The sequence below is a fragment of the Lissotriton vulgaris genome, chromosome 3_2 (assembly GCF_964263255.1).
Source record: "Lissotriton vulgaris chromosome 3_2, aLisVul1.2, whole genome shotgun sequence".
NCBI lineage: Eukaryota > Metazoa > Chordata > Amphibia > Caudata > Salamandridae > Lissotriton > Lissotriton vulgaris.
Window position 1 is genome coordinate 131052730 of NC_141690.1, and position 21858 is coordinate 131074587.

General features: G+C 45.3%; 1 protein-coding gene across 1 annotated transcript in view; it reads left to right on the top strand.

The window, feature by feature from the left end:
• Positions 1 to 21858, top strand: part of CLNK (cytokine dependent hematopoietic cell linker) — a 1199791-nt gene that overhangs the window by 31418 nt on the left and 1146515 nt on the right. Inside the window, exon 2 of the mRNA XM_086964527.1 lies at positions 8975 to 9027. The gene's annotated coding sequence lies outside the window, so the exon portion shown is untranslated. The remainder of the gene's footprint in view (positions 1 to 8974; positions 9028 to 21858) is intronic.

The following is a 21858-nucleotide window of genomic DNA, read 5'->3' on the forward strand; positions in this document are numbered from 1 at the left end:
AAAGTTTGCATTGTTACAGCAAACTCCTTGTGTATTGCATGTGTGCCCAATTCGATGAGAAGCAGTTTGAAGGTGGTGTATGTGGAATCGAAGCCCCACTCCAGCCCATATACTGTCCTCAAAGAAGTTGAAGGCCCGGATTAAGTGCGTTTTCAGAAAGCCTGTCCGAAACCCACTGGTAAAGCTAAAAAAAGAGATACTAAGACAGAGCTTAACACAGAGCCATCATCGATATCAAGCACAACGCTAAAGGCAGTGGCAAACAGGTACAAAAGTGCAAGCATGCTTACCAGCAAGAGCGAGGGAAGTACCACACAACCTTGAATCGGTTGAGACGACCAGGCACGATCAAGCTGCCAATGCGTGCACAGTGCACCAAAAGGGTGTCAGAATTATAAAATGTTATAATGACTGCAGAACAGAGCGAGAAGTATGGTGCAGCCACGTTCCTGAAACCACCACCAGCATTTGACACCGCAAAGAAGCAGAAAATTGGAGCCAAGGGACTGCATGGATTGAGATATTCGATGATTTCATAGATGTGCTAGAAGAAGTATATGATAAGAACATCATTAAGTATTTGAAGAAACTTGTCGGTGATGGAGTAAAAGAAGTGTTGAAGAAAATATAACAAGCTGTTGCAGTATCGTACCTTCAAATCAAGGAAGCATTGGCAGCTAAGTTCAATGCAATGCTGAATTTTGACTATGAAAGGTACATTTTCAATCAAGCACGACAGCAAGCTGGTGAAGCGATGGAAAGGGTTTGTTGAAAATTGTGATGTTTAGGAAATTCAGTGTTGAAGAGGCCATGCATCTCCGAGTCATTAAGGGTTATCTCTAAGACTCTTTCAGAAGAGGCATGTTGATAGAAAGTGCTGATGGCTGCAAGGGCTGAACAAAGAGCAGATCGACAAGCCGCTGACATGGAAGTTGAAAAAGCAAAAAATTAATCAGCATTTGTCATGAAAAGCGAGCACCAGGTAGATTCCAGCAAGTCGACGTCTCCAAAAATTGTGTTTCTGATGTGAATTTTCAGTTCCATATGAAGGCAAATGTCCAGCCATAGGACAAACATGTGCAAAGGTTGTGGTAAAGAAACCACTTCATAATGGTTACAATACAAAGAAAAACAAACTGCAAGTCACAGAGAAAAGAGAAAATTAACACCAGGTTCCAGACGCATTCTTGCATTGCTCACAGAGCCAAAAGGCAACATTAGTGATGGGGATCAGGCAAGAAACCAGACAAAGTCAATTGTCATCAAGTTCATCCTTTAAAGGTTCGTCAATATTGTTGCTGAGCACCAGTAAAGAAGATGGATGTGTGCTGATGGCATCGATCAAGGAACAACAGACAAATGTAGGATTGGCTGCTTGCACAAAAGAACAAACGACAAAAGCAAACCATCAAATGAAACAAAGTAATTAATTTAGACATTGCCCTTAGATCACAAAAAAGGTAAATGTTTGCCCCATCACCATTATGGACATTGGTTCATCGATTTGCATCATGCCAGTCAAAACTTCAGCATTCAATCTTCTGTGTCACGCCTTAACCCATCAAATATATAAGTATAAGCATGGACTGCTTCTAAACCATTGCAGAGTCAAGGGTCATTCACCACGACATTGAAACATAAAGCAGTTTCTATGAAATCGACAATTCATCTTCTGCAAGGAGCTTTGTCCAGTGCTTGCCTACTCAGTTTCACAGAGGCTGCCAACATGGAACTGATATCTGTCAAATACATCCTCCACAATCAATCTGAGGATGTGATTCAGTTTCTGTCATTACTTCACAGCCTTGGCAGGCTCAAGATGAAGAAAGTGCAACTTCACATCAAAGAGGACATTCACCTTGTTGCCCAGCGGCACTGCAGAGTCGCTTTCCACTTGAAATACACTGTTGAGAAAGAACTAGAAATACTACTGAAACATGACATCATTGAGTGATCCACTTGTCCTACACAATGGCTGTCACCCATAGTGGTGATGCCCAAAAAGGGCAGTGAGGGTGCAGTGCGCAACTGTGTTGATATGTGCAAGGCCGACAAAGCGGTCGAGAGAGAAAGACATCCTGGTCCACACATAGCAGACATGATCATGCAGCTGAATGGTGCCAACGTCTTCTCATGTCTTGACCTGAGCAAGGGAAGCCATCAACTTGAGTTGGAAGAGAAATGCAGGTACGTCACTACTTTTTCTACTCATGTTGGTTTGTTCAGATACAAAAAGGTTGAGTTTTGGAGTTTTGTCAGCTACAGAAATATTTCAGGATGCTATATGTCAAATAATACAACCTGTCACAAATGCTTTTAACTACAGTGATACTGGTAATTGGAGCAATGGAAAAGGAGAATGACAGTGCTCTTAAATTAGTGTGTTAGTTACTTGCTGATGCAGGTATGACTCTGAAAGCAGAAAAGTGTGAGTTTCACAAGACTAAACTTAAATACTTTAGACACATATTTCCTAATGAAGGAATGACTACCGACCCTAATAAAGTGAAAGCATCTACTTTCCCCCACAAGATGTCACTATGGTGGGATCCTTCTCAGGCATCGCCAGTTATTGGTGATTTTGCCACTGTGAGTGCTCCATAGAGAGAAATGATAAAACAGAATGTCCCTTTCAAATGGTCTGAATAACGTGATTAAAGCTTCAAAAGAATGAAACACGCAATTGATAATGCAACTGAGATGGTCTACTTTGAACACAAACTACAGACTGAGATCACAGTAGTTGCAAGCCCGGTGGGGCTGGAGGCAATCCTTGCTCAACATATTGGTCATCCGAATGCCCGGAGACATATTTTGGTCTATGCAAGTTGAAGTTTGTCTGACACAGAACTTGCCCATTCTCAGCCAGAAAAGGAAAGCCTGACTGTAGTGTGGACCTGCGAACATTTTCATGTGTTTCTATATGGAAAACGTTTCACTATCATAACACACCATCAAGTGCGGCTCACAATTTTTGGAAATCCGAAACCAAGATGGCCCCTTGATTCGAGAGGCGAGGGTTGGGACTGCAAGATTACGACTATGCAATCGTACGCAAGCTAGGTGAAGACCAGAACTCTGCTGATTATTTTTCACAAGCACTGCTGAATTATCACAGTTCAACATACAAAACAGCTCAGGAGTACATTAACCTCATTGTGAAGTCCAGTACACCAGCTGCCCTACCCGTTGAACAGCTTATTGCTTCTACCAATGCTGACAAGAACATGCTTATCCTCAAAGACATCATTTCAACTCAGTCCTGGAAAAGGAGTGGTCCACCTCTTGCTGACAATGCAAAATTAAAAAAATTCAACAATGTACAGGGTGAACTGTCAGTGACCAAGGAAGGTGTTGTATTTAGAGGCTCGAGGATTGTCATATCTGAGATCCTAAGGTGACAGGTAAGTGAACTAGCCCATTGAAGACATTGTGACCTTGTAGCTACCAAAAGAGCCCTAAGAGACTGGTTGTGGTTCCTGCGCTTACATGAGCGAGTTGAGAGCTGCATTCTCCCAAAGGGACACAAAATCCATTGATTTGATTTGATTTATGTATTTGTAAAGTGCGACGAATGCCCATGGGTGTCTTGGCACTAGAAAACTGTAGATTGCAAGGTACTGGCGGTAATCCAGGAAGATCAGTTGTTAAAGAGCCAGGTTTTTAGTGCCTTTCTGATTGGCTGCTCTTTATGGAAATGGGGAGCTGGTTCCAGATCTTAATTGTCCCTAACAAAAAGCTTCTGCCACCACAGCGGGCCTTCTCATGTTTAGGTGTCTGCACAAGATTTGTATGGGCTGATCTTAGGCTTCTGGCTGGCGCATACCATTTCAAATGCATCCTCAGAAAATACGACCCTATACCCTGTAAAGCTTTGAAGGCCAGACATTGAGATTTAAACTCAATCCTTTTTTTCATCAGGAGCCAATGGAGGACTCTTAAACTGTGAGAGCCTGATTTAAACCTAGGGATGTATAGTGCCAATCTGACAGTGGCGTTATGCATTTGTGGCACTCTTAGTAGATGCTGGGAATGAATTCCCAGGTATAGTGCATTCCCATAGTCCAATCTCAACAGGACCAATGCTGTGACCAGAGTTTTAATTGCAGCGGGAGGGAGGAATGGGCAGAAATTTCTAATAATTTTTAGAATAAACCAGATTGAGCTTGTTAATCTGATTACTAAATGTTAATTTGTCATAGAAGATGACTCCAATGTTTTTAACATTGGAAACTGGGGTAGGAAAAACTCCCAGTTTGGCAGGCCACCACCTAGGTGACGAAAAGGTTGTGATGGCGCCCAGCAGCAGGACCTTGGTCTTTCCACCATGTTTGACCTTCCGAAATAGGCTTGGGGAAGAATTACAGTTGATTTCTTTGGGCCCAAGGAATCTGACAACATGTCATGGTAGTCATTGATGAGTATTCACGTTTCCCGTTGGTAGAGAAGTTTTCATCAACAATCCATGACAAGGTCATTAAGCGGCTGGATTACATCTTTACAGCGTGGGGTATCACCGCCATTCCTAAATCTGACAATGGTCCACTGTTTAGCAGCAAAGAATTCAGAGATTTTTTAGCATCACAACAGTACATCTCTGTGGACCCAAGCAAAAGGTGTTGTGGAACGATTCATGGGTACCCTCAAAGGGTTAATTCAGCAAACATCAATGGAGGGGATTGAATTGAAGCAAGCCCTGTGTCAAGCCCTCTGTGCTCATCATTCCACTACTCACTCTACAAGGGGTGAAAGTCCCGCCACTTTGCTATTTGGGAGAGCCATTGAGATAAAACTACCAACAGTCGACAGTAGACTGCTCTGTGAGTGCTGATAAGGGTTGTCTCACCGACACTTCTTGAAAGTAGAAAATGAAGATGTACACCGATCGCCGTCAAAAGGCCCAAGACACAGTCTTTAATTAAAGTGACTTTGTCCTGGTCATGCAGAAGCGAAAGCAGCAAACAGACACTCTGTTTCGTTTCCTGTCGATCCTCTGAGGGTTGTGACATGCAATCATTTGACGGGGGTGAGTGCTTGCATTGTTCAACACTCCGACCATCATCCCCTTTGGTTTTTCTTTCTGACGTGCAAAGGACATCCCATTGTCCAGGACAATCTATCACACAGGACTCGTCACATTTTAAGCACCTAACTCGATGATCGTCAGTTCCTGCACTTACCAATGAGGCTGTCCTGCTTGACAGTCTAGATCAAGCATCAGAACCTGTACCATTGGTTCATGAACAGAGTGCATCTCAACCAATTCCTGGCAGTTGATCTGGCTGAAAAGGCTGGGAGGAGTTATGGTGCGGTTATTAACCACATGGCTGCTGCAGGGATTTTTGCCCTGTGCTGCAGATTCTGCATTCCCATTGTTCATGACGAGCTCAGCTCGTCATCAGCACAGCTCCACTGTGCCTCATGACGAGCTCAGCTCGTCATGAGCATGGAAAGGGTTAAAGGTTATGACGTAATCAGAGAGCAGTGTGTGTGAGTATGCAGAGGAATAATGACGTACAATCCAGAGCTCCATGTGTGGCATATTCATTTGCATGCTCCCTGGCTGGGGAGGGCATTACAGAACACAAGGGAATACAATGACAGAATGGTGCTGCAGCTGGAAGTACATTTTTCACTAAACAAGCTGTATTTTTTACTCACATGGATGAGTAAGATATTTGAGAATTTATAGGCAGATATGCAATCAGTTTAGATTTCCAGAACACTAGCCATATGTTTTTTTATGACAAAAAAACCCTTCATTTTGAATATTTACTGCAGTCTCCACTGTGTGGAATTCCTTCAAGTCTATCGGCCACATGCATCATAGTAAGGTTTTGCGATTCCTTATTTGCGATTTTTAGGGAATCGCAAATAAGGAATCGCAAAATGGGATGCATGATTTAAATCGCATAATATTTGCGATTCGGTAAAAATCGCAATTTTTACCGAATCGCAAATATTGTGCGAATTCTAATTCGCGATTTCGCAATTCCCATTGATTCCTATGGGCCAAAAGGCCCATAGGAATCAATGGGAAGGCATTGACATTTTGCGAATTTCAATTAGCGATTCGCAAAATGTTAATGCATTCCATGGGTGCAGGGGGGGGTCCAAAGGACCCCCCTGCACCCCTGAAATGTATTTTGAAGTGCATGTTTCACACACACATGTCCTAAGGACATGTGTGTCTGTAACATGACAGTGTTTTAAAATGCAATTTTGAGCATTTTAATACATTTTTGCAAATTACCACGAGCTTCACCCTCGTGGTAATTTGCACCCCCTAATTGCGAATTCGCAATTTGAAACACAATCATGCATTGCTTTTAAGGAATCGCAAATTTATTCCTTAAAAGTAATCGCATTTTTGGAAATCGCTAAAAATAGCGAATTTCACAAAAATGCATGATGCATCTCAAAAACTTATTTAGGAATCGCAAACGGCCGAATTTACCGATTTGCACCGTTTGCACTTCCTAAATAGGTTGATGCATGTGGCCGTATGTCTCTACAGCAACATGACATTCAGGTGTGCCTCATTTTGTTCATGAATATGGAATATTAATTTTCTAATTGTTCATTAGAACACAGAGTGGAAGCTATTGTAGTAGGACAATCGTCTGCGAGATTGCTGCTGGAAATGAATAATTTACTCTGAATCTCTAACCCAAATTAAAAAGATATTTTGGAATTTATTGGAAACATTCTAATTTAGGATTTTAAATAATTTACTTATTTCAAGGAGAAAATCGTGAAAGGAAACTGTATTTTCTCAAATGAGGTTCATCAAATCCCAGCAGAGGATAAGTATTTTGTAACAGGGTGACATCTCCTTAGAATTGAGCACAATCCCAAAGATTGCCATGGGAGTACTCATAAATGATTTATATTGTCACTTACATTTGTTTTCGCCTTTTCAACGTGGTCCTTTTTATGACCCTTAAATCCAGCCATTCACCACAATGCATTTCAGTAGGTCAAAATGATGGAGCTTTTTTCACCAAAAAAAGGAATGCAATGGCTGTGCTTATTGAAGTCTCCCACCTAAACAATCTATTAAGAACATTACATCTAACACCTCAAATGTTAAGGGTGTGATGTACAAAAGAAATATTATCTAAAGGGAAGGGCACTCCCAGGTAGTGATTGACCAGGATTTCACCCCAGCCAATAAAATAACAACAATGACTCCTTTCTGCATAATATTACCTAAGTATATGTTGATTGAATTGAGACAAACCACACAAACAGTCCAAACACATATGTTAACAATGTGCATTAAACGTACATAACAGAGAGATGCAAGATCATTAACACTGTCCTGTGTTTTTTTTTTTTATTTTAAATCTGGCGTGATTCGCAGTGCATACAATGGAAACCATGTCAGACCATTTCAGCCTTTCGTGTTTCTATGTTCAATAAGTTCGCTCTATTGCTATGGGTAATAATAACACCTGTTATACACAGAGTTTAAAAATGGCCGAAATATACTATTAAGAAGTATGTGAAACAAGCTATTGTTAATTATTATAGTATGGTAATCAAAATTAACATGACGTTGGATAAGAAAGGGCTAACAGTGTAAAAATGGTACACAATGAATGAGGATATATGAGCACGTAATGAGGTAGACATTACCAACACACTTGACCTAGATTGTACTACTAATTCACAACATTATATAAATGTTAAAGCATAAACGCTTTGTAACTATTGTCTTCCTTTGCACTTTTCAAACCTTGGTTACATATGTTTTTCTGATTAACTCACCTAATTATTTTGGTTGCATATAATTTACAGCTAATAAATACATTTTTAATTTCCTAAACGTTTGCTAGTTGTGGTATGGCATTACTCATCATATTGCTCCCTATTTATAAAAAAAAATAACCACATTTTTATAAATTGAATTACCCTAATATGAAAATAAGTTCAAATGGCACTTAACGCTTTGTAATAAAGGAAAATGACCCATCCTTGGATTCCAAAACGTAAACATTTTTTTTACATACGAAAGATAATGGGAGGAGTGAAGACATTGTTTTCAGCCAATGGTGGTCATTCGGAACAGCATTACAGTCCATTGTGTTTTCCCCCTCTTACACTCTAGATAGAGACCAGCCGCATGCAAATCTGTCTTGATCCTGCTGCAAAAGGAACAACAGTCCGCCCAAACTAGGGGCCATAACACCTCCTCTGCAGCCCCGAGCCTCCGGGGACCCACTTTGCAGGGGGTCCTTTCAGCCAGGGTCAACGAACATCAATGAGACATGGGCAGGTGTCATGTTGTGTTACTCCACTGCCAGGCTAGGCCCTTGCAGGTAGCAATCCAAGCACCTCCAAATGGGTGTCGGCTACTCCGTTGCTTGTTTTATTTTAAAGTACTCAGGAACGTGTGAATATGGCATTGTTATCCAGAATAGTTGCACAACTGACATGCCACATGCGGTCAATTTTTCATATTTCCACGAGAATCTGATGTAAACGGAATCAAAGAAACATTAAAATTCCACTTTAAATAAGCACCGTGGATTGGTCAATGGTGTGTGAAGTAACGCCGCCCTCAATATGATATCTGTGTCTCACAAACCCGGTAAAGAAAGACCCATCTACAAAGGCGCGCGCTAGACAGGAAACACCTGTCTAAAGCCCAGAAGTGCGGCTTATATCTATGTTTTGGTCATTTCCTCTTCACTTTAAGTGTATTCGACGTTTTCTACTCCTTCCATTTCCTGGTCACTTCATCTATTCCGCGTGCGGTTGGCCTCCTCTCTCTTCCTGTTTCCCTCTGCATTAGTGTCTCGTCTACTTGCTGTGAACTGTGTATATTGTAATTCTTGAGTCTCACGGCGGACAGGCTCCTATGTAACTATAGGAGGTCATAGTTTCAGTGTAACTACAGCTATTTCATCAGTGAACAGAATCCACAGCAAACGTTCAACTAAAATGCATTTCCATTTTCTTTTCTCAGGCTGATTTAAAGAGAAAATATATCCGAAGATAATCAGCAACAATGCACAGCGAGTAAGTAATTTGTGTCCCAGAAATAAATTACCTGTCAAACTGAAAGGCACAGCTCCCAGAGCCTGGGCGTTAGGCACTAGATTGAGAGAATCGCATCGTGGAGAAAAGAGGACTTCTCAAGACACATTAATAACATCATATCATACCTAAACGTATAGTTGTAAAGTTCACCTTCACACTTAGGCATCTTGGCGCTGAGTAACCAATGTTTATCGTTACTCTACTCAATGGTACTCATTTTATCGACCTCGGATGGATGAAAGGCTGAGTGGAGCCGCCAGGTTTAAACCTGTGACCATGAGCACAGGCCCCTGAAAGGGATGCATTACCTCCTCGACCGTCTTCCTCGCCACAGTATTCACTCATGAGCCTTCGGCTCCACTCAGAACTCCAAGTATAAAACAAAAAAACGCTCTAGTCTCCCTCTCCCTCCTCCAAGATGGCCCCCAGTGGCTCCAGCCAATTCCATAAAGGGATTCAGATACACCCAATCGACCTGTTCTTTTTTTCTGCACTACTCCGAGTGCTGTGTTCCCTGCTGGTCAGGTGAGTGGGGCTGGGGTCTTGCTTGAGCAACCCCTTGTTGCCTTAGGTATTTAGTTGGGGGGAAGTTAGTTGTTGTGTTGTAAAATTGTGTTTGTTCCCCCTTCTCTTGCCAGGCGCCTTGTCCTGCTTTAGCGGACTTGTGGTGCCTATTGATGCGGGTTCGCTCGTTGTTCCCGCTCCGTGAAGGCCGTGCCTGCTCTTCCTGCTTAGCGGGGAGTTGTTGCTGGTGTGCGCCCCTTGCCGACCGCGCGTCCTGATTCATGGACTTTGCGCGGTCGGCTGTTTTATTTATTGCAGGTTTTCAGACGCTTACCTTGGGGCTGTTCTGTGTGTTGACGGCGGCGGGGAGTGTCTTTGTTTCCCGCTTTTGTGTTCTTCGGTCTGGGGCCTCATTAGCGGTTGCGCGCATTTCTTCCTGCATTTTTATGTTTCCTTTGGGGGCGTGTCAATGGGTGTTTTCTATGGTTGCTTAGCGACCTTCGGGCTCTTTTACACGCTAAGATGTTTCTGGCGCTTGCTAGTGTTGTTTCACTCGTGGCTGGTGACATGGAGGTTGGTTCTTCAAGTTTGTCTGCTCCTGACTCCTTGGAGGCTTCTGGCTCTGGAATGTCTGTTCCTTCTATGGAATTATTGCAGAAAATAATTCATTCTGTGGTGGCAGCTGCCTTGCAAGATAGAGTTCCTGTTCCTCCTGACAAAAAGGCGCGGGTTGATGGCGTTCCAGCTGTTGACTCTGACGCTGAGGAAGATGTTGATGTCAAGGGTCGTTTTGTGCAGGGTGCCGACCTTAAGGAGGTGCTATGTCACATACGCAAAAACTTGGTTTTCCCTGACTCTGTTGTGCCTCTGGAGGATGATTTATTTTCTCAGTATCAGCGTCCTGAACCTGATTCATTGCCCCTTTTTTCTTCGGTATTGAAGGTGTTGGAAACTGAATGGAAATATGTGGACAAGGGCTCTTTTCCTCGTTTCCTGAATAAGCGCTATCCTCTGCAGGATTTTGCGGGGAAATTTCCTTCCTCGGTCAAGGTGGATTCCTTGTTGGCCAGTATGACGTCTCATGGGACTGTGGTCTCTGAAGATTCTTCTGCTGACCCTGTAGATCGGAAGGTGGATGGTGCATTTAAGCGCACTTTTGCGGCTGCTAGCTTTTCCATTCGGGCGGCGGCCTATTCCTCTTACACGATCCAGTCCTTGCTTAAGGATTTTCAGTCTCTGTCGGAATTGTTGGTCCAGGGGGAGGATGTATCTTCTACCCTGGCGATGATGGAGCAGCAGGTTCGCCTGCTTTCAGATGTATCTTTTGATTCTTTAGGGGCGGCGGCTTCTGCAGATGTGTCTTCTGTGGCTGCGAGGCGTCAGCTGTGGATTCTCTCCTGGAAGGCTGATGCTGCGCAGAAAGGTCTCCTGATGAAGATCCCCTTTTCTGGGGATAAGCTTTTTGGTTCCCCTTTGGATGATATGGTGAAGAAGATGGCGGGGGACCGTAAACTCCTCACTCCTGAGAGGGCTGGTCGCTTCCGTGCCTTTGGTTCTCAACGGGCTTTTGGTCCTTCGAGGAGTGGTCGGGCTGGTCAGCACTTTTGTGGAAGGGGGCGTGGCCGGGGTGCTCCTTCCTCTGCTAAATCCCGTTCTCCGGGGCTTCTGCCTCCTCCTCTCCTGCTTCCAAATCGTGACTGGATCGCTCCTGGTGTGGATCCGGTTGGGGGTCGCCGCACTTGCTTCATGGACTCTTGGCGAGAGACTGTGTCAGACCAGTGGGTTCTTCAAGTGGTTTCGAAGGATGTACATCTTGGGTTTACGCAGACTCCCCCAGACTGTTTCAAATCCACGCCTTGTCCCGGAGACACTCTAAGACCGTTGGCACTTTTGGAAGGCATCGATTCCCTGGTGGTCAAAAATGCGGTGATTCCTGTGCCCAGCGATCAGTTGGGATTGGGCGTGTATTCCATCCTATTTCTGGTGTCCAAACGCACCGGAGATCTTAAGGCCTGTAATGGACCTGAAGTGGGTCAATACTTTCATCCCTCGCCAGAAATTCAAAATGGTTTCGCTACAGTTGATCCTTCCTCTGGTGTCTCAGGGCGATTTCCTGGAGTCCATAGACTTAAGAGATGCTTATCTGCATGTGCCTGTTCATCCGGACTCTCAACGGTTTCTCAGGTTTTGCGTCCTGGGTCGTCATTACCAGTTCCAGGTATTACCTTTTGGACTCTGCTCTTCTCCCAGGATCTTTACTAAGATTCTGGCTCCTCTTATTGGACATTTGCATGGGGAGAACATTAGTGTTTTTCCTTACCTGGACAGCATTTTAATTTCTGCTTCTTCTCTTTCTAAGGCGGAGTTGCATGTCCTGGAGCATCACGGCTCGCCTCCACATGTACCCGGTGGTGTCCCACATTTTGTCGCTTTGGGACCCCTGTTCCCTCGATATGAGTGTTTTGGTTCCTATGTCGGAGGCTGTTCGGGTGGTCCTGGGTTGGTGGTTGGTTGGTGGTTGGACGAGGGTCATCTGTCCATGGGCCGCCCCTTTCTCATTGTCCCCACCCGAGTTCTCACTACAGATGCCAGCCTGCTGGGGTGGGGTGCTACTCTGGGGGATTCGGCGACTCAGGGGGTTTGGCCTCGGTCGGTATTGTCTTGTTCTTCCAACTACAAAGAGCTGAAGGCCGTCCTTTTGGGTCTGCTGGATTTCTCGGATCTTCTTCGGGGTCACCATGTGCAAGTCCGGACGGACAATCAGGTGGTGATGTCTTATGTGAAACATCAAGGGGGTGCAGGGTTCGTTCCCTCAGTTGCCTAAGCCGTCGGATTTGTTGTTGGGTGGAGGTGAACCTAGCGTCCCTGTCTGCCATTTACCTGTCGGGTCCGGAGAACACTGTGGCGGATTTTCTGAGCTGGGTGTTTCCTTCCATGGGGTCTTTGTCCCTCACACATTTGATTTTCAGGAGGTTACGGAGGAGGTTTGTCTCTCCGATTGTGGACCTGTTTGCTTCCCAGTACAATGCCAAGATCCGAAGCTTTTGCACAATCATGCCTTGCCGGGATGCCTGGAGGGTGGACGCTCTTTCGTTCCTTTGGCCGGAGGGTCTGTTGTATGCCTTTCCCCCTGTTCCCCTGATTCCGGCGGTCTTGCAAAAAGATCAAGAGGGAGGGGTCCTTTGTACTTCAGATTGCTCCGGGTTGGAAACGTTACCCTTGCTATCCCCTGCTGTTGGAATTGGCTGTGCCTCCGGGGTGGGCCTTGCCATTCGTGCCTTACCCTCTGATGGGTCCACTTCTTCCTATGCCTGTGTTCGGTTCCCTGGGTCTGCGGGCCAAGCTCTTGAGAGGGATTCTCTGATGCGTGCCGGTTGTTCTATGACTGTGGCTGGGGTCATTCAGCAGTCCCGGAGGCCTTCTACACTGAAGTCCTACGCGAAACATTGGGATAATTTTGCTTCTTGGTGTGTCGGTCGCGGGCTGTCGGTGGCTTCTTTGGACCCGGCTCGCATTCTGGATTTTTTAAATGATGGATTTGTGTTGGGCTTGTCCATTTCGACTCTTCGAGCTCAGTGGGCCGCCATTCGGGCGTTTCATGTCCTACCTTTGGTTTCTATTTCCCCTTTGGTGACACGTCTTTTTAAATCTCTGTCCTTCCAGCGTCCCCATCCTATCCTGTGCCCTCTTCCTTGGGACTTTTCGTTGGTGTTGCGTTCCTTGCAGTTGGCTCCTTTCGAACCATTGGAATCAGTGGACTTGAAGTTTTTGACGCTCAAGGTGGTGTTTCTTGTGGCTATTGCTTCTGCCAGGCGTATTGGGGAGTTGGGGGTGTTCCTGCGGTCTGCCCCGTTTTTGGTCATTCTGTCGGATAGTTTGGTCTTGCGCCCTCATCCTACATTTGTGCCTAAGGTGGATTCTTATTTTCACCGGTCTGTGGAGGTGGTTCTTCTGGTTCTTTGCCCTGATCCTTCCTCTGTGGAGGATTGCCTTTTGCACCTCTTGGATGTTTGTTGTGCCTAATTTATGTATTTATCACGCACGCTTCCTTTTGTATGGTGGACAATTTATTTGTCAATTTTGGTCAATCGCGTCAGGGCCTGAAACCCTCGCTCTCCACAGTCAGTCGTTGGATAAAAGAGGCCATTATGTTGGCTTATGACTCTGTTGTTGAGGTTCCCTCTCTTCCGGTTCAGGGTCGGTCCACCAGGTCTGTTGCTGTGTCGTGGGCTGCTTTCAAAGGGGTGTCCATGGAGGATGTTTGCAGGGCTGCTACGTGGTCATCCCATCATACCTTCATGTCCCATTACCGCCTTCGATTGGGGGTGGGGGCTCTGTTTCATTTGCCTCTTCTGCTCTGTCTGCAGGGGTTCCTTGAGAGGTTGTCCTTTTTCGTTATTATGCCTCTTGTTATTAAACTATGTTTTTGCTGCATTGATGGTGTGGCCTGTTTTCCTTGCATGAAGCTGATTTTTGCTTTGGTATCAGCTCATGAGTGAATACTGTGGCGAGGAAGACGGACGAGGAAGTAATGCCCCAAATACTTACCGGTAATCTTCATTGCTCCGAGTCCTTGTCTTCCTCGCCACAGTATAGTTTCCCTTTCCTCCCGGCCCTGGTGGTGGCTTCATGTCTGCGGCTTGGTTTTTCAGGTGGCTTGGGTGTATCTGTATCCCTTTATGGGATTGGCTGGAGCCACTGAGGGCCATCTTGGAGGAGGGAGAGGGAGACTAGAGTGTTTTTCTGTTTTATACTTGGAGTTCAGTGTGGAGCCGGAGGCTCATGAGTGAATACTGTGGCGAGGAAGACAAGGACTCGGAGTAATGAAGATTACTGGTAAGTAATCGGGGCATTAATCCACTGAGCCACCAGACCCGGGATTCGTGCATTATTTGCCATTGCAGTGCTTACAAATATTTAACTTCTGAAACTCAACCAAGCAGGCATTGTGAACATGTGGGAAGGCGCCAGGCTTTCATAGGGCGACAGAAAACGTGGCAACATTTTATAACCAATGTACACACAGGCCAGGATTAAATGGTTTACCCAGTTTATGTTCTATATTAGGTCAGGGCGCGTTAGGAACCCGTAGTTGAGCCTGTATGAGAGTGAAGAGTGAGCTAAAATGTAGAATGTATGGTTGGGTTTAGCAAGAAGCAGGCTGGAATTATTCTACTCTACATTAGAGTCAAGGTTCAGGTAACATGCAGAAAGACACCTTACAAGTGCAGCACAGGCTCCCTGCTCAGTAAATACACTTAACTTTCAGGCCAACTCCTTCATGACACTAATGACACAACCACATTCATGCGCAAATCGTGCATTCTTCGATGAGCAGGTGAAAAACGAAGACACAACACGTGAGATTCCCTCGTTTGTCTGTTCATATCCGCAGCTGTTGCCAAGTTAAGGAATTCCCTGCCTGCCCACATTGCTAGACTTTACTTCTTTGTCCCATTCAATAAATCTTTGAAAACATGGCTTTTCTCATCACAGGCTCTCTTGCTTTCTGTGCTTAGGGGCTCAGTTTTTCAGACATAGCGCTTAGATATACTCGGGTTTAATGCACTCTATAAATACATTTTTCACTTCATTTCATGTCCCTCATAAACCGGACAGTCATAAAAGGAGCAGGTAATGGCCTGTAAGTAGTAAACATTGTGTCTCAGGGGTAGTCTCTTACCAACCTGGATCATCAGAAGTGGAATCGATGGAAGTATGGTGCAATCTTTTCGGTCAAGGCTTGTTAGAAGCTTTCACTTCTTGAACATGTTTATGCTTTCTCAGAAGAATTGTCTAATGCCCTTTTCATCCCAGCTTCATCATAGGGATGGTTATTTAGATGAGATTACCACTCCTTCTGTATGAGATTGAAATGTCAAGAGATAGGCGTTTAAGATGGTTTAGGGCCCGATTTCGACTTTGGCAGTGTGTGAGAGGGGAGTCCCTATTTTGAAGACATTGAAACTGTCATGACAATACCGCCTTTAGTGAACACTTAAACCCTTAAAAATGAATGTAAAAAGAATTCAAGGTAGCAAGATGGCCGCTGAAGCATTGTAGGTGCAAGTCGCATTTCGGCCCCTCTCCAACCCATGGTTAGTCCCAGGCACCTGACAGGCTTTTGAAGACAGTATGCAGCTGAGTTTTTGGAGTCAACTTGAGTGTGATAACAGGCTGAGATCCAAGAAACAAAGCGGTGGTTCTTACATCTTTAAACGTGTTTTTGCAAATGCGAAGTCTCTGATCGCCTCATTCCTGAAGGTTATCCAGGCAGAGATGGCAACCCGCGGGAAGGATAAACAGCCCACGCCTAGCGGCTTAACTAAAGAAACATGCCAGAAGGATTTGGGGAGGACCGGCACCATTCCGAAAACAAAAATGCCACCCCCCCGGTAAACGATCGACACCTACAATATCTACGGCATCTAAAGCCCAGCAGCGGAAAATGGAGAAAGCCAGCGAGAAGGACAAAGAGCTCAAGTTGAGCAAAGACACTCGTAGCGGCAACAACAATCAAGCGGGAAGAGATCTTCCGGATAAAAAGAAAAATGATCCCACTTACCGACAGCCCTCAATGTCAGAAGTCTTCAGCGTCAAGGCATCCCCGGGGGCTTTAGGAGCTGGCACGGCAATCTTGACAAACACAGCAACCCCTCCGCCCGACGGGACAGGCAGCAGCGTCCTCGAGGACGCAAGCGGAGGCGTTGCCAGGCAACCAGGCCAAACAGTTCTAACGCTTCCCGCGGAGCGCCCGTCGGTAAGCTGGTCGAATGTCGCTGGGAGAGATCTGGAGCAGGGGGGCCAGGGGAGCCAGGAAGAGCGCTCAGATGCAGAAAAAGAGGTGAGAGAGACCGCTGGCGGGGCTGGAATGACGGAGGCTTTGAACACTGGGCAAATGTTAGAAGCTCTTCAAGAGGTGGAGGCTGAGATTTTAGAGGACCAAGCCCAACTTGTAAGAGATACACAGAGAGACAGCGCTATGAGCCCCAGACCACAGAGAGGGCAAAACGAGCAGGCAGACCCTGACTTTACAGAGGGAGCAGAGGGGGATAGGTTTTTCTCAGTCCCCGAAGAGTCGGAATCCACGATGACAAGCAGCGAAGAGGAAAGAGATTCGTCAGACTCATGTTCAAGCTCCGGCGATACTGGTGGCTCCAAGGGGAGAGGTACACAAAAAAGGCGCAAGTTGACATCCAGAAAAACAGGCTCCCCTCTGAGCTCATTTAAGAGTACTCATAAAAAACTGCTATGGGACTATTCTGCTACCTCCAATAAGTACAAAGAAGACGGGCAAGATGTTCAAAGTGAAGGTGGGAAGTTGGATATAATGTTTGCTACACTAAAGCAAATGCAAACAGAAGCCAGAGCTGAAAGTCGGAGGGCTAGGCACGACACCAAAAAAATTCAAGCATCAATCAGGAAAATAAACAAAAAGTTTGAGGAGGTTGAGGAGAGAGTCATAGGTGTTGAAGAGAGAATGGGCAGACTAGAGGATGAAGTTACAGACTGGCAGACAACTAGAGAAGAGCAGACGAAGATTGTGGAGGATCTACAATGGAAGGTGGAGGATTTGGAGAATCGCCAGAGGCGCAATAACGCTAGACTCCTTGGAATTGAGGAAGGGGCGGAGGGGCAAGACCCCAGAGGCTTCGTCATTAAGTTGTTAAAAGGAGCCTTCCCGGAGGTGCCATGGCATTGGGAGCAAGAAGTACAGAGAGCCCAGTGGCGGCTGGTGACATTTGAAAGAGGTGAGGCGTAAAAGTTGTGGCTCAGTGCAGTGTGGTGAGTGAGCGTAGGAAGAGTGTCCGACTGCCATGAGTGTTCATCGGGATTCTCCCCTGAGCAAATTTTGAAAAATGAGGGGCAAATGGTGCATTTTCAAGTAAATTTGAGAAAACAAGAAGGTAATAAAGCAATTGTGAAAGACCACATACATAGTCATAGCCCTTAACTACTTTGTTAAAATAAAATAGTGTCAGTGCCCCTACCTTAAACCCTGAGGTTGTAAAAAGCAGAAAAGAAGATTGGGTTCTACGCAACCACTCTCTGAACAAAAACTATGTGCACTTCTTCAGGTTGTAACAAATGTAGAAAAGGAAAATATTACACAATTAGCGGTGGCAATCATTTCTTTGGTGTTGTGGCCATCCCATGCCCTCTAATTCTACTACATATGCAAATCAGTCTTGACCCTGCTCCATAGGAGCTGTTCAGCCTCCGAGAGTAACGAAAGCAACCATGTCAAGTAGAAAAGTTATTAACTCTGGAAAGCACTTTTAATTGCTTACATTGTGGGTGCAACGGTTTGAGCATGGTCTTTGTCTGATCATTCATGGTCGGATGCCACATTTCTTGAGTGTCACAACATTCTTCTATTCCATGAAGAGCAGACCTCATGCAAACACAGGGAAAGGCCAACACACTCTGCTATTGCTGTTCAGAACTCTCAGCCATTCTCTCTTGAAATATGTGTATAGGTAACACCCAGCAGGTGGTCAACATAAACCAATAATGTATTTGCCTAAAGATTGTGCTGGTATTTAATAAAGCGTGAACCTAGCTGGCAACATCAAAATGCAGCATTTCTGGGCATCAGGGCGCTAGAATTTGGAGGGGACACAATTTAAGAATGAGGGAGTCATCAATCCCTTGGAAGGTGAAGGTGATGTTGGCACTTATGTGTGGATTATCCTTTCATAGTGTTTTGTGTCAATTGGTAGCCGCACACTGGAATGAATTTCCTCGCCTGTTAGCAAAAGTGCATTCAACGCCCACTCCAGCTTTTGCAGGCATGTACTCGTAAATCAGTTCACATTGAATCCACAAGAGGTGGAGCATGCAAGGCTTTTGAAAAATACCCCAGCACGTAATGGAAACAGAAACAAGTAGACTAATACACAAACTCACCACCCCATACAAAGACACATCCAATTACATACGCTAAAACATACACACACCCTTATGCACACATAAATATACTGTCACATGAAAAAATGCACCGAACACATTCAAAAGCAATGTTCAGACACACATTGATGCACACAAACTCTCAGACACACTCTCCCACATATGCATCTGTACAAACGGATGACTCTGCTCTGTTAAAAGCTCTGCTGGTTACCCTGATGTGCTCGGAAGTTCCTTCGATACGCGGCCGTGATTCAGCTGCAGTGAGCTAGAAAGTTGTCTATTTAGTGACGTGCCGGTCCGGCAGCGGAGGACTTCAAGCACTAGATATTTCTTATAAAAAAAATGTTTCCCCACATCGCAGGAGCACCGGCCCAACGCGGCCCTCAAAACCTTCTTACAATGGTTATAACTTATAAGTGCACAGGCTGAAGGACCTGGGAAAAGTTCAAACTACTGGCGCTGCAGTTTAAACAATGCCAGTGTGAAGATGGGAAAAACTGCAGTGCTGGGGTGCAGAATCATCGCTGTGCAGAGTGTGCATGCGAGTTCATGAAGCAGGGGTTTAATGGAAGGGGAGAACTTGAAAAAATGCACATAAAGAAGACCTGCCTCAAAATATTTTGAATTTGCACTCATTTTGAGTGGTTTGAACCAGTATTGGTTTGAAGAATCGCATCATTAAAATCAAAGGGTGTTTTCACACGTATTTGGTGTTTTAAATAGAGAGGCCTTCTTTTCCTCCACAAATTGTGCAGCATACCTTGTGTTATACCCCGTCATGGTTCTTCTGAGGCAGGAGCTGGGTAACGTGAAAGGAATAATTATCGGGGCCTTATTTCATCAGTGGGCTGATTGAATTACAGGAAGAAAGGAGTCGCGTTTATATAAGCATGAATTCGTTGCTTTTACTGTGCACGAGGGAGAGAGGTTGAGAAATATGTATGCGTGTGTATGTATATATGTGCACTGACTGTCACTGGTGCATACTCTGTTGAAGACAGCGGGTGGTCGAACAGCAGTTTCCTACATTGGAGAAAGCAGAGGCGGAATTGACAAGTCTATTTATTTTGTGGTACGCAATGTACACCGAAACACAGCTCTCAGTAATTCTATGGCCCGTGGCTGTCATGCATTCACACAGAGCTGCATTCACTGCACATACATACACGGGGTGCATTTTTTTTATAACAATATTTCTTTTGAGCCTAGGTTATATCAAGGCGGTTCGGAATCTTTTCCTCTTACCGGTCAGCCCGCTGCCTCTGCCCTTGCCATGCCCTTTCTCCTCTGCAGGATGAAGTACTGGTTGCCGGCCCTCTCTGTAAACCACAGGCCAATGCCGCGGGCGCCGCTGAACATCCTCCGCATGACCCCAAATACAACAGCAAGCAAGGGGCTCACCAGCGCTAACGTGTGTGTGCCAAAAAAAGTCACCGGGATCGCAGGCACAGAGGGAGAAGGGGCCAGGATGAAAACTAACTTTGCCCGCTCTTTCGCACTCTTGGTCGAACTTCCGCTCAATGCATTGCCAAATCAGAAGACTGGGGGCGGCTACTCTGATGTATCCCTGGCATTTGATAAGGCATGGGGCGACTGTGTGTAAAACTCATCACCGCCCGAGCATGACCCTATCTTCCGAGCCTGCACTACACTAGGCATGCGCAGCATACCTAATGTATTGTGAATGGAGTGGGGGGCTGAAGGTAAAGAACGCCCTTCTCGTACATGCGCAGCCCATCTTCTGGACTCCTTCTCTCGCCTGCCTGCGTGCGCTGTGCGTTGACATGCGCACTTCACCCGAGTGAAGAAAACAGGCCGAAAATGTAAACAGACGAATTGCCAAAGATGTCAATTCGTCTGTTTACATCCCCGAACTTCAGTAAGCAGTTTCTTTTTGTTGTGGATGATGTATAGAGGGGCGCTGCCCCAGCGCCCCTAATGGACCAGCCGCCACTGAGAGAGCCCACAGGTTTCCGCTCACTGTAAAGAAAAGAAGAGATGAGGGTACAGGTACATTGCCAAGGGCTATTTTAGTATTCTTTGGAAACTTCTTAGCGAGACAAGAACTGATGGAGAAAGCCAGATCTGATTCTAGGAAGACGGTCGAAGGAATAACATTCTTTGCTAGACCAGACTTTTGTCATGTAACTGTGGAGAGGTGGTGGAGACTTAGACAATTGATCGCAGCATTTCAGAGCCAAGGCGCAGAGGCATACTTGATGTTCCCAGCAAAGCTAAAAGTCATTTCTGGTGGTAGAATTAGAATGTTCTTCTCAGAGATCAAGGCAGGAGAATTTTTATAAGAGCTAAAAGAACAAGGGGGAGTTAGAAGGAAGTAAACAAGAGTTTATATAGAAAGGCGGGAAAAGGTAAAGAGTAAAGAAAAGGTAAAGAGTAAGGGGAGAAGATAGTCAACCGCCTGGGTGGTAGGAACTTTCATGGGGAGAAGTTTTGTAGAGGGGAGGAGAGGGGGGCGACGCTACAATGCCCAGTGGACACGCATAGGTCAGGAGTGACCTATTTGCCTGTCGTAGGGGGGGTGGGACAGCAGTCTGGGAGGGGGGCTACAAAAGGGGGGTGGCGGGGGGGTCGGAGCACGGGTGATGGTTGGAGTAGTAATACAGTACAGATTTGCAAAAGTTATAATGAAGAGAGAAAATGTGTGATTAACTTTGAGAGGACAGTTGAAGTGATGGAAAAAGCAAAATATGAGTTATGGCAATCAGGATAATTACGATTAACATCTGTGGCCTAAATAATGGGGAGAAAAGACAAAAGCTGGCTGCTCTATTACGCTTCTGGAAAATCGATATAATTTGTTTACAGGAAACACATGTAGCTGTCAAGGACAAGTTTATGTTGGAGCAAATGGGTTTTGAGGTTCTTGCTTATACAGGTCAGGAAGGGAGATGCAAGGGAGTGGCAGTCTTGGCTAGAAAAGGTACTGCGAAAGTTAAAAAGAAAAAGGAGGATTGTGATGGGTAATGCTTGATATGGAAACCAACGCAGGAAGATGTACACTTATCTCATTGTATGGTCCAAAGGATGATGAACCTGATTTAATTGAATTTTTGGATAGGGAATTAGCATTATGGCCAGAACCTGTGATATGCTGTGGGGACTTTAACATCAACGGTTTGGATGGCCTTACTGATAAGAAGGGGGGTAGATACCTGGGAAGGAAAAAAAAGATATGCAGAGCTGTACAAAATCTTGTTCGTCATAATGCGCTGGTGGATATGTGGGCGGAAGCGAATCCAGTGGGTACAGGCAGCACTTTCTATTCAGCTCCACACAAAACTATAGCGAGATTGGATTACTTTTTTATTTCTAGCTCACTTGTAGGCAGAACCAGAATAGAACGGCTCCCCAGAATAGTGTCAGATCACAATC